The 13,990-nt window shown below is 35.5% G+C and overlaps 1 protein-coding gene across 2 annotated transcripts in view; it reads left to right on the forward strand.

Moving 5' to 3' along the window:
- TBC1D5 (TBC1 domain family member 5) overlaps positions 1 to 13,990 on the forward strand; it is a 563,684-nt gene that overhangs the window by 50,297 nt on the left and 499,397 nt on the right. For both annotated transcript variants that reach the window (XM_082625793.1, XM_082625794.1), the window contains exon 2: positions 11,292 to 11,354. The gene's annotated coding sequence lies outside the window, so the exon portion shown is untranslated. The remainder of the gene's footprint in view (positions 1 to 11,291; positions 11,355 to 13,990) is intronic.

A 13,990-nucleotide genomic window follows, 5' to 3' on the forward strand; every position in this document is an offset into this window, starting at 1 on the left:
ATACAGTGTAATTATAAGTTATAATAGCTATTCATGATATCTTTGAATTTAAATTATGTCAAATTAAATAACTTAGATTGAAACTGCATTTATAATTATATAGAAGTTCATAATTTTTAGACAAAAAGCATTTACCAAAAATTATTCCAAAGTTTAGAAAACTGAGTAATTTAAATTTAAAAACTTAAAATAACCCTTAGTTAATGATTTTTATTTACCTTTGTTAAAGAGGACTTAGTTGCAAAAATAATAATCTCTATCTCTTTAAATGTAAATGTCAATCCAATGAAAAGGTGACTGAAAATTAATGACTTTATTTAAAAAAGTGAAGTTCTTAAAATTTTAGATTAGATCTAATTTTTTTGTTAAAGGATTTTATACAAATTATAAGAATAGCTTAATTACAAAAATCATAAAGATAATTTTAATTCAGAATATTTAACTTAAGATAATTTAAGCTCAAATGTATAATTATGAAGTTATGACTCCTAACTATATAGAATTTGAAATAAGTCATATAACCTTTCTAGATATTTTTCATAATTAGGTGAAAACAAGGCATGAACTATCTCCATTTGATTTTTCTTGCTAATACTTGCAATTTATTTCTAGTTATTCCTTAATTGCTGAAAAAGAGTTGGTCTGTCACATGGTTACCCATTATTTTTCTACAATATAATATGTAATACATTTTAAGGATGCGTATTCAAGAAATAAATGTTGGTTAAAAAGTTTTTTTTATTATGTAGGTTTCAGGTGTACAGCATTGTAATTCAACATCTGTATACACCACAAAGTGGTCACTACTGCAATTCTGGTTTACCATCCATCACCATCTGTTTGAATCTCTTCGTTTATTTTGCTTACCCCCAACCGCCTTCTGGTAACCACTCATCTTTGTATGAATGAGTTTGTTGTTTTATTTTGTTAACTTCTTTTTTTAAGATTCCACATATGAGTAAAATCATACGGCATTTGTCTTTTTCCCTCTGACTTATTTCACTTAGCACAATACTCTTAAGGTCCATCCATGTTGTCTCAAATGGCAGGATTTCATTATTTTTTATGGCTGAGTAGTATTCCAGTGTGTGTGTGTGTGTGTGTGTGTGTGTGTGTGTGTGTGAGATGAGAGAGACATCTTCTTTATCCATTCATCTGTAGATGGACATTTAGGTTGTTTTCATATCTTGGCTGTTGTAAAAAATGCTGCAGTGAACATAGGGGTTCACATATATTTCTGAATTAGTGTTTTCTTGTTCTTCAGATAAATACCCAGAAAAGAAATAGCTGGCTCATATGGTAGTTCTATTCTTAATTTTTTGAGGAAACTACATACTGTTTTCCATAGTGGCTGCACCAGTTTATAGTCCCACAGTGTATGAGGGTTTCCTTTTCTCCACATCCTCTCCAACATTTATTATTTTTTTGATAATAGCCATTGTAACAGGTGTGAGGTGATAGCTCATTGAGCTTTTGGTTTGCGTTTCTCTAATAATCAGTGATGTTGAACCTTTTCACACACCTGTTGGCCATCTATATGTCTTCTTCAGAAAAATGTCTATTCAGATCCTTTGCCCGTTTGTTAATCGGGTTGTTTGTTTTTTTCTGTTTTTGCTTTTTGTTTTTTTGGCCTTGCCACGCAGCATGTGGCATCTTAATCTCCCGACCAGGGATCAAACCTGTGCCCCCCACAGTGGAAACTTGGAATCCTAACCACTGGACCGCCAGGGAATTCCCCAGGTTGTTTGTTTTTGTTATATGAGTTCTTTATATATTTTAGGTATTATCCCCTTATCAGAAATATGATTTGGGAATGTCTCCTCCCATTCGATAGGTTGCCTTTTCGTTTTTATGATGGTTTCCTTCACTGTGCAGAAGCTTTTTAGTTTGATATAATCCAAAAAGCTTTAAAAGAGCAGCTTACTAATAGTGTATGTGTGTTCGTTTGTGTGTGTGTGTAAAGGTAGAGTTGATTCTTTGGTGGATTCAGTGCTCATGGAAAATAGTAGCTGATTAAACCTAGAAACTTATTAGAATTAGCTTTCCTTCAGATATAAAATATGTGCTCCTCTAACAAAGGTATGAGGTTCTGGTTTGAGCAGAAGGGTAAGATCCTTTGTCCCCTTTGTAGTGCTGGATATGTGAAGAAGTAGTATAAACATGGTGCATTCTTTTCAAGTTGAATTTTAGTGGGATATTGTGTAATGGGAAATAATTAACACAATTATTTAAAAATAATACTCAGTGCCAAAGAAAATTAATGGTTATTGTTAACAATTTTGGGTTCCATTCCCAGACCTCCATTGGGAGGTCATTTCTATTAGGGTACTTATTAGGGGGATTTCAGTGGGAAAATTTGTGATTCTGTGACTTTGGATGTTAATCTCTAGGTATCAGTTATTTCAGTCATTAGCGTTTCCCTGCAGTAAGCTCAAGTCCTCTTTTGACAGATATAGAAGTAAATTGCTAGCCTTTATTTCCTCCCAATTTTAGCTATTTGCAAATGTTTATGATAATGAATTTTGGCTTGTGACTTGTTTTTATGGATGAAATAAAAAATCTTTGTAGTTTGCCTTTACTTAAAAATATATTCTTAAAGAAAGTGCATTAATTTTTAGTGTTATCTTACTTGAAAATTTGCTTACTTACTCACTTTCATGTTTTAAGTAGAGATCAGGAAGTACCAGTGAAAAGCTTACAATTATGGGAGCATTTTCTATACACGGATGTGTGTATGTATGTAGGTATGTTTTTAAAACCTGCTTTTGTTCTCTCCACAAAGAAGACTTGAAGCAGCTAAGGAGAATACAAACAAATGTGGTTATGAATAACTTTAAATAAAAACTCAAAAGTCACTGTGGGATATTTAATTTTTCTTCTTTATATTGGAACAGATTAGTGGTTGGTTAAACTTGGTGTGAGCTGTCAAAAATTTAAATTATAAGGCTAAATATTCTCATAGCCTGATGTTTGTGTCTGGCTGAAATAATGCATTAAAAAAAATAAACTTCACTGTAAATTTCCAGCTTAAATCCATTTTTATTGTGAATTACCAAGTTAAAATATCGTGTCTTTTTTTTTTTTTTTTTTTTTTTTTTTTTCCTTTTGCGGTATGCGGGCCTCTCACTGTTGTGGCCTCTCCCGTTGCGGAGCACAGGCTCCGGACGCGCAGGCCCAGCGGCCGTGGCTCACGGGCCCAGCCACTCCGCGGCATATGGGATCCTCCCAGACCGGGGCACGAACCCGTATCCCCTGCATCGGCAGGCGGACTCTCAACCACTGCGCCACCAGGGAGGCCCAAAATATCGTGTCTTTTATCTGCTCATGCAATAACTTTGAATCAATATAGCTGTGGAATAGTTTGGGGAAGAATTTCTTTTTCTTTTTTTTCCTAAAGGACGGTCCAGAGATATTCTTTCAAATTTAAGGTCAGCAGACATAGTGAATGAGGATGGGCAGAAGGATGTTTGTTTTTTAAATTTATTTATTTATTTATATTTTTGGCTGTGTTGGGTCTTCGTTGCTGCACGTGGGCTTTCTCTAGTTGCGGCGAGTGGGGGCCACTCTGTTGCGGTGCGCGGGCTTCTCATTACGGTGGCTTCCCTTGTTGCGGAGCATGAGCTCTAGGCGTGCAGGCTTCAGTAGTTGTGGTGTGTGGGCTCAGCAGTTGTGGTTCACGGGCTCTAGAGCACAGGCTCAGTAGTTGTGGCGCACGGAGTTAGTTGCTCCGCGGCATGTGGGATCTTCCCGGACCAGGGCTCGAACCAGTGTCCCCTGCATTTGCAGGCAGATTCTTAACCACTGCTCCACCAGGGAAGCTCCAGGGGAAGAATTTCTTATTTGGACCTTGCCCCTGAGATTTTCAAAATGGCTTGAACTTTTGATTATTCATTGTTAAGTATGGATGACAATTTTTGCCTTGCTCAGCCTTTATTACTTTTACCTGATCAAGTTTTAATCACTCAGCCCAGCTTTTTTCTATTTAAATTTGTTTCCCATAGCCCATAGAGGTAGCACCATATGAATCTTATTCAGATCCAATAAGCAGTTAAATGTCTTGCTAAATTGTTTGAATTTGGTGGCACTGAATCAAATAGATTAATACATCATTTCATTTAGTTTATTTGCTATGTATGAGTAATGATTGTCCTTTCAGTTTCATGTGATGGGGACTGATGGTAAGAGGCAGCCGTTGATTGGATTTTGGATATCTTTTTGTATTGTTGCATTCAATTTACATATTTTTTCTTGTATATTTTTGATGCTGTTCACCATCCATGGTCTTTCACTTTCTAAGCTTTTAGCCATTATTATTATCTGTTCTATAAAACCCATAAGGGTATTGTGATGCTTCAAATAGATGTGTGTCAAATATTTGAAAAGTGACCAAACGTTTATACAGATGTTAGTTATGATTCTTTCTCAGGAGGCGTGATGCCATAATTTCTGTTTTGCCACGTAGGTGTGAATTTATGTTTGATTTCTGCTAGATGTCTGAGCAGGGTCTTTTAAATGAACTGCATTTAGAAATAAAAGAATCTGTCATGATTAGAGGATTTAATAGGTAAAGTATGCTGAAGTATTATGTAGCTCACTTCCCATTGAAAGGAACAGTTAATGGAATTGGAATCCTGTTCATTTCAATACAATTGAAAATATATTCAGTCTCTGCTAATAAAAGTTTGGGATTTTTTTTCATACAGTTACACATTAAAAATAACTAATAAACTAGATACCATTTGGGCAGTATGGACAGAGTGTTTCCACTGAGAGGAAATCAGTAGCTCTTGAAACTTGGTGTCTAACTTTCTTTACTAAGTCCACTTGTCTCTATTTTTGTTTATTTAGAGTACATCTAGAGCTTGAGTTTTTAGATTTTTAAAAAAATGATAGAAAATGCTGGTTTGGAATTGTGTTGCAGTGATTGTGGTGGGTGTAGCCTCTACACTGATAAGGAGTTATCCAGGTGTTTACCTGTATCTTTACTTTCTGTTGTTTTTTTCTTGCATCTTGGATTGTCCATCTGCATCTTCATTTAGTATGGAAAATTTTCAACCATCATCTATTTGAATATCATCTACACTCTCTTTTGTCTTTTGTATTCTTTTCTAATTTCGATCTGTTTGTGTTTTAGATTGTTGCTGCTCAAAGTGTGGTCCTCAGGTCAGTACTGGTCTGCAAACTGATGTTATTGGTCTGTAATGAACCAAGACAAATTCAAAGTAAACATTTAGAAGCTTTTAGTAGCAACTTGATATCATGACATCTAAGCACATGATTTTTTCAAAAAGAAATTCACGTTTACTGTATTTTATAGAAGTTTTTGTCTGCAGTAGATCGGCCATTTTAAAAATGGTCCTTCATCAGATAGTTTCAAAAGTATATATTAAAAAAAGCTTATATTTTGTTAGACCTTCTTATTCTATTCTTTGTATCTCTTAACTTCTCTTACATATTTTATTTTCTTCCTTTGTCTTTCTGAACTGCATTTTAGATAGGTTTTAAAAGTCTTTCCATTTACTAGTTCTCTGTTTGTACTGACTCTACTGTTTAAACTTTTACACTGAATTAAAAATTTTACCTATGTTTTTTATTTCTTGAGGTTTTATTTAATTCACAAACATATTTTCAGCGTTTCTATTACTTGAAACATCCTTATTGTATAATCTTTCCAATAATTGAAATATGTGTACTCTAATTCTGCCATCTCTTGTTTATGTTGGTCCTCATTCATTGTGTCTGTTTTGTGATTTTTTTCTTTTAATTGAGTAGAGATTTTTGGAAAGTTGTTGGATTCTTTGAGGCCTGGATTGAAGTTATTTTCTTTCACTGAGAATTTACCTATGCTTCCCCCAGGTGCCTAGGGATACTGACAGTTTAAGAGCACTTTAAATAGATCTTCACATGAGATTTATTGGATTATGCAAGTGGTGTGAATTTAGTCTGAGAACCTTTGTGAAGTTTCCCCTTTGTGATTACAGTGTCAAGAGAATTGATAAAACATGCTTGAAATGACAAAATTATAGAGATGGCACATAGATTAGTGGTTGCCAGCAGTTAGGGATGGTGCTTTTTTTGTGTGTGTGTGGTATGTGGGCCTCTCACTGTTGTGGCCTCTCCCATTGTGGAGCACAGGCTCCGGACGCACAGGCTCAACAGCCATGGCTCACGGGCCCAGCTGCTCCGTGGCATGTGGGATCTTCTCGGACCGGGGCACGAACCCGTGTCCCCTGCATCAGCAGGCGGACTCTCAACCACTGTGCCACCAGGGAAGCCCGGGATGGTGCTTTTGATAGACTTTTTAGGGTCCGTCTCCTGAGCCTCGTGTAGACATTAAGATGTAAGATCAGTTTCAACAGTTTTAGGTACATACTCTCAGAATGAAAGCTGGTTTCCTAGGTTTGCTTATTCTACTTTCATTGTGTTTATAGCTTATGTGGATATGGTACTTTCTTGCTAGCTAAGCAATTCATTAAAACAGATTTTCCCACTAACTTTAAAAAGTTATATCTAGTAGTATCAAGGTATCTAGTCTGCCATATTGCTGGAAATCAGTATCCCCATCTGTCTACAGTTTAGTCTTATGAAGTATGTTGCTATTTTTGCCTGTGCTCTCTTGTATTTTTGTTAAACTATTTTATCTCTTTGGTCCATCAGACTTCTTGTACAGACCCATTACAATCTATACCCAGTTATGTTTTCTCCTTGGTTTCCCATTGTTCCTTCACTGGTGATATTATGGTTTATTAAAGACATCGTGTGTTGTAGCTGCCATTCTTTCACTCGTGTCATTCTATCCTGTTTAAATGCTATCTCTCCTTTTGACTCCAGCCGCTGCCTCTAGCACTGTTGACATTTTCGGCTGGATAATTCATTTTTGTGGGGGACTGTCTTGTGCATTGTAGGATGTTAGCAGCTTCCCTGGCCTCTACTCACCAGGTACAGATATACCTCCCATTTTCTAACAGTTAAAAGTGTTTCCAGATGTTGCCAAATGTCCTTTGGGGGCACCATCTCCACCACCGTTCTAGCTCTATATGAACTTGGCCTCAGTTGAAGAGCCTTCTTTGATGATTCCTGCCTGTGGCTTTTACCTTCTGGATTTTCTGTAGTACATGTTGTCTGGATTGTACACTTGTCCCTATTACATTTGGTTGTGAATTTCTTTCTCTCTCTCCCTCACCGCCCTCTGTGTGTGTGTGTTTGTGTATTTGTGTCTGTGTCTTTCTTATTTCCCTCACGTTCTAGGGGGTGGGGACCATGTATTTTACCTTTTTATTTGTTTGCAATTTTGGTCAACCCCATATACTTGTTAGTAGTTTTAAATATATCAATTTCTTGCTTTTTCCTTATTTTCTCACTTTTTTATATGGTAGTAATGGGGGTTTAGGAAATTGAATCATTCTAGAAAATGTGGAGAACTTTGAGGCATTCTATATTGAGACTTTACTAATGGTAACGTTGAGACTTGCAGATAATAGAATTAATACCAATGTAACAATAGTGTGTATACTCAGTAATAACTCTAGAAAATTCAAGACAGTGCAAGATAGCTACAAAGATATAAGAAAGATGTAATTTCTGTTAGATAGATCCATTATATAAGTAACCAGAAAAATGTGCAGTAGAGTAGCATTAAGAAAAATAGAGTCAGAAATATAGAAAATGGAAGGATTTGTAGAAGCATGAAGTACGAATGATTAGTTCTACGGAATGAGATGAGCAAAGTAATAAATATGTCAGGGTAAATTGTTAGGAATGATGGATGGTTAGGAGTGAGTTGTGTAAAGCTGATAACTGTGATATGTGAATGTTAGTAAGTTGAAAACAAGTTGGGCATAGAGAGGTTAGCTTCTTACTATCAACTCAGGAGGAGCATGTATATTTTGCCCCAGTTGGGAAAGATACAGCGCAGCTATACATCCACCCCCCCTTTTTTAAAATTATCACCAAGTTCCAAGTAACAAAATAAATTAAAGCTTGAATCTAATTACCTTTATAAGGGTGCTTTTCCTCATCTAGGCCAAAATCTTCATGAAAAAAATCATAAGCATAATATGTTTTCATTGTAGAAGAATTAGAAAGCAATGAAAGTTGCTTCCCAAAGCCTAAACCACTATTATCATTTAATTCTGTTCTCTTGATTTTTATATGGTCTCAGTTTCTCTCTAGATACAGATATAAAATGTGCCTGTATATAGATATCAGTGTATACTTTGTGTATATGTGTATGTTTGTAAGTATGTATATTTATTTAAAATAAGGATTATTTTATATGAAATGTGTTATAGCCTATTCTTTTTCATATAATATTATGAACATTCTTCCATATCTGTAAAATTTTTTTTTTTTTTTTTTTTTTGCGTTTTGCGGGCCTCTCACTGTTGTGGCCTCTCCCATTGTGGAGGAGCCCAGGCTCCGGACGCGCAGGCTCAGCGGCCATGGCTCACAGGCCCAGCCGCTCCGTGGCATGTAGGATCTTCCCAGACCGGGGCACAAACCCGTGTCCCCTGCATCGGCAGGCGGACTCTCAACCACTGCGCCACCAGGTGTAAAAATTTTTTGAAGTGATATTTAGTGTCTACATAGCATTCTGTTCTGAGATTATCCCCAAATTTATTTAACCATACACCTATTATTAAACATTTAGATTTTCTTCCATAAATATATATACACACACATATACACATGAGCATACATATACACAAAGGTTTTTTTTTCCAGGTCTTTTTTTAAAAAATTTTTTTATTGGAGTATAATTGCTTTACAATGTTGTGAATCAGCTATATGTATAGATATAAATATTCCCTCCCTCTTGGACCTCCCTCCCACCCACACCCCCACCCCACCCATCTAGGTCATCACAGAGCTGAGCTTCCTGTGCTTTATAGCACGTTCCCATTAGCTGTCTATTTTACACATGGTAGTGTATATATGTCAATCCTAATCTCCCAGTGAACCACTCTAATGAAAATTTTGAGTACATCTCCCATTTTCTTTGAAGAGTTGTTACCTCCACCATAGTCTGCCTCTCATAATTCGCTCCACAAAATCGTTCTCCCTGTCTTCCTTAATAAAAAGAATCCCAATTTTATATGTGGGCAGTATTACCAAATTTGGAGACTGAGTTTCCTATCCCCTCAAGTGGTTAGGTGTGACCAAAGGACTAGGTTATGGTTGCTAAGCTGTAAGCTGAAATATGAGCATTAGAAGAGAGTGAGATGGGCCTTTCTTTCCCTTCCTTCTTGCTGCTCCCCATAGCCTTCTTGGAGTGTGAGGTGACTTTTAATAGAACAGTATGTGGTAGAGCAAAAAGATGGAAGGAACTTGGATTCCTAATATTTGAAGCAGCCACATCAGCCTTTGATTGTCTACTTCTAGACATTTACATGGGAGAAATTCTCTCCCTTTGTTTTTTTCCTCTTAAGTCATTATAATTATTAAAAAAATTTTTTGTCTTGGGAAGGATATGACCTAACCCTAGCTGATAAAGGATGCCATTTTTTGATGCTCTGTGCAGTAATGTGATGGGTCCAATATAAGGAAACATGCATTGTGTCATGGTAGATTCTAGATCCATGTTGAAAACCAAAATCTACTTTGAGACTGGAGAGAGATCAATTGGTATTGAAAGGGAAATACTTGATATGTATTTTCTGGAGTTCTTTGATAATTATATTGCCGAATTTTGTTCTCAAATGATTTTAATAATTATCACAACTATTTCAGAAAATGTATGACAGCTTTTAGGCAAAAGAAATCCCTAACTATTGAAGATCATTAATTGTAGTGTATCAAAATAATCTCTTAAAGCCCTATGAATTTGTAATATTAGATATCTTGGCTAGTCATTTAGACAGAGTTAGCTCATAAATGTGACTTTTAATGCTCTCATTAACTTTATTGGAAGAATTTTGACAAATGAAATTAAAACATTTTTTTATTTATAACTTTAGACGTATTTTGGGGGGTACTGATTCTAAGACAGTTATTCATAACTTTAGTGAAAGAAGTGAAGGATACCCATTTAAAAAGTTACTAGACTGTTTTTTGAGAAGTTTTAGGTTTATAGAAAAATTGAGCAGAAAGTACAAAGAGTTCCCATACACCCGTTCTCCACAGTATACACATTTTTATCCAGGGTGTTCCACACACATAAAAAAAGACTTTATATCCCTGAACCAAATGTGTATTATTTTATAACAGCAAAACTGCACAGCCCTGAAAGACCTTTTATGCTAACCCAGAGTTTCCCACCCTCAGCACTATTAACATTTTAGGGCAGATAATTTTTTGTTGTGGGAGACTATCCTGTGCATTGTAGGATGTTTAGCAGCATCCCTGATCTCTACCTACTAGATGCCAGTAATACTCTCTGGTTGTGACAACCAGAAATGTTTCCAGACATTGTCAAATGTCCCTTGGGAGGCAAATCACCCCCAGTTGAAAACCATTGCTCTAACCAATTTTCGAAGCTTTAGGATTTGCTGTATTTTTAAGGTGGGCTCAAATTGAAGGAGTCTGTAGTTCAGTGGCCCTTCGCGTGAAGTGCTGTAGAAAAAGTTAGAATCTTCCTGCCCCTTGGGGACCACAGGCAGCATACAGACTCTTGCTGAGCCTCATTTTCCTTGATTGTGAAATACGTAAAATATTACCTAAGTTGCTTTGAGAATTCATTGAGCTAGATTATCAAAATATTTTAATTTTAGTTTCCTTCTTTTCAGATGTTGTGCTATACTGTTTGGATTTATTCCCTTGAAAGTGTCAAACACTCATTACAAAGTTCTTATTTCTGTGGGAAAGGCTATCACAGTTTAGGATCTGCTATTTATGGACTTCAACAGTACTATACTGTGGGTGGATAAAAACCTGAAATAAATGTTAAATGAAGACTGATTTATGAGATCAGTTGTGTTTTGTCTCTTTGTGGTGCTCCCATTAGGTTGTCACCACATTCACATTGTAACAGTTAAGTGATCTCCTGTGTTCTTTCAAGGACTGTGAGCTTCTCACATTGTTGATAGCATTAGATGTCAGCCAGTCGCTTTGACCTTCGAAGTTTTTGTCTTCACATCTGAAATCCCTCCAATTGTAACAGCTCCATTAGAGGAAGCCAGGCCACTATCAGCTTGTGCTTAGTCCACTTAAGACTTCTAAAAACTTGACAAAGTTCACAACTAATAACCTCCACTTCCCATTGCTACTTTGTAGAGTTATAAAGCATTGTTCACCAGTGAATGAAATGCTGTCTATAATAATTAACGTTATTCTAACTGTTCTGTCCCTTGCAGAAAATTTCCAGAGACTTGGTGAAGATAGGAAAGCTATCAGAAAGACTGTAGCACTATTGTACTGTAAGTATTGCTTTGAAAAAGAACTGTAAATTAAGAATATTTTAAGTATCCAGTTGTTTGGGGGAAAATATGTTAGGCAGAGTTATTATATGGAAAATATAGAAGAGGATATATTATAATCATGTTAATAATTTATAAGAACTAATCCTATGCAGTCTTTTAAAAATTGAAAATGTATTCTTATGTACTGAGATGAGGATTTTACAAATAGCATTGAAAAATATTTCTAATTCTAGCAAGGATTGATCTAGTTTATGTACATTTGCTTATTTAAAACTATCAGAATCCAAAGAATCATTGTAGTTTTGTAGGTTTGTGATTTGTTTGGGTGACTTATTGTTTAGGTTATTTTGCAGAATTATTTATTTGCTGATTTATTTATGTATTTCATTATTTATTTATTTGATTATTTAGTAAATTATTTATCTGATGAATTATTAATACATCTTCATGACATGCTTTAAATTATTTATAACTTAATTTTGAGTTTATTGCTTTTAGTTGCTGCATTGTTACTGACTAGTTTTGATTTTTTTCTTTGTGGTTCTTTAAAATTAAAGTATTAGCTCTAAGGCAAAAGGCATTGCAATGCCCAGGGATTTTTTTTAAAAGTAATTTATGGTAGTGATAAAATTTCAGTTATGCTTTGTTTAGCTCTAAATTTACCTGTTTAGGGTTACCCGTGATAGAATATTTGTTTGCTGTGTGCATACTTATTGTAGAGTCACTTACAAATTAATGATATAGCCTATAGCCTGTAAACTGAGACAGAACATATAAACCTCAGTCCCATTATCCTTGGTATCTCTAAAGGGCAGGTCGGTATTTCTTACTTGCTATAGAATAGATAATGGAGTCTTAGTTATTTTATTTTAGTGGCAAAGCTATTTTACTACTGGAACATTTTTAGGAAAGCTCAGAGAAATGAAGTCCAACTTAGATTTGGATTCTTGAGATATAAATTTGACTGATGTAGCCCTTTGTTTTTTTAAATACCTGTTATATGTGTATTTGGAAAACAGCATGACGTTTATATAGATTTTTATATCAGTCTTAGTGACATACTTATTTTATACCATATCTCTTGTGGAAAGTTTTATACCACTTTATTTTAATGAGCTAAAAACGTACAAGGGTCTTTTATAAATGCCAGCTATAATTTCTCTGTCTTTACCTAATAATTCTCTTATAATTCTCTTATAAATAATTCTCTTATGTGAAGTTTCTATTTTTAACCAAATAAAATATTTCTTCTTAGTTCTGACTCTGTTTCGTAAGGTCGCACAAGTTATTAGTGTTCTCTTTTTGAATGGGTTTAATGAATAAGTTAAAGTAATTGTTTGGGTTAAAGGGTATCATATGTACAACATAGTCTTTCTCGTGTGTTTGCTTGCAGTGAATTACTGTGTACTTTACAGTTTTAACATTTCAGAGAGAAGCAGCATTGTACATTTCAAGTTGAAGTATATGCTGTTGAAATATAGGGAAAATGATCTCTGTAGACAGGTTTCACTATAGAATTTTTTTTTTTTTTTTTTGCTGTACGCGGGCCCCTCACTGTTGTGGCCTCTCCCGTTACGGAGCACAGGCTCTGGACGCGCAGGCTCAGCGGCCATGGCTCACAGGCCCAGCCGCTCCGCGGCATGTGGGATCTTCCCTGACCGGGGCACAAACCCGTGTCCCCTGCATCGGCAGGCGGACTCTCAACCACTGCGCCACCAGGGAAGCCCTCACTATAGAATTTTAAACTGTGCATATGTAAACCCAAATTTCTTATTTTGAAATATTGACTATATGAATGTTTAATTGGGATATTGCTTTAGTATCTTCATATGCTTGCCTTAAAGGAAGCGGTTTCATTTGATTTATATACATGGATTTAAAAATGTGTTTATTGTACATGTCTGTGACTCTTCTGTTCTCTAGATGAACAACCACAGATATTGTTAGATATGGAATTTTATTTTAAAGTGTGCTTCAGGATGCCACTGTGGACTTCTTTCAGAGGAAGTAGCTGCCTTCTCCAATGTTGAATAAGATCTCCTATACTAGTTGTGTAATATACCCAGCCCACACTGTAACATGTAGCTGTGTCATCCAAGTGATCTTTAATTGGAAGATACAGATACACATATGTGCACACACACACATGCACACATATGTGAAATTGTCTCCTGAATAATTTCTTAGGACTTGTTTTTGAAAAGAGATGTTGATGGAGATTGTCATAATAGTAGCTAGCATTTACTGAGCACTTATTATGTGCAGGCACAGTGCTCACATCATCTTTTACGTGGATTATTTGTTACTCTTTCCAGTGAGAGAAGTACAGTTATTATCTTCATTTTATGAATGAAGAAACAGAGACTTAGTAACTTGCTCATTGCCACACAGCTGACAGTAAATGATGGCGCTGGAATTGGGACTCATTTAGTCTGACTCCCAAAGGTCCTTCTTAGCCCATTACATTTCTGTAATGTAGCTTTATTGTTGTTTTAATGTAGTTTTATGTAGTTTTATTTGTTGTATTACATTACAAATCTGTAATGTAATTATGCTACATTACAATTCTGTAATGTAGTTTTTCACCTGAGTTGTTTTCATTTGTTTATTTGTTTATAGAGACTGTAGTTATT

This window comes from Mesoplodon mirus, assembly GCF_964341445.2.
Source record: "Mesoplodon mirus genome assembly, chromosome: 6".
In the NCBI taxonomy this organism is placed as follows: domain Eukaryota; kingdom Metazoa; phylum Chordata; class Mammalia; order Artiodactyla; family Ziphiidae; genus Mesoplodon; species Mesoplodon mirus.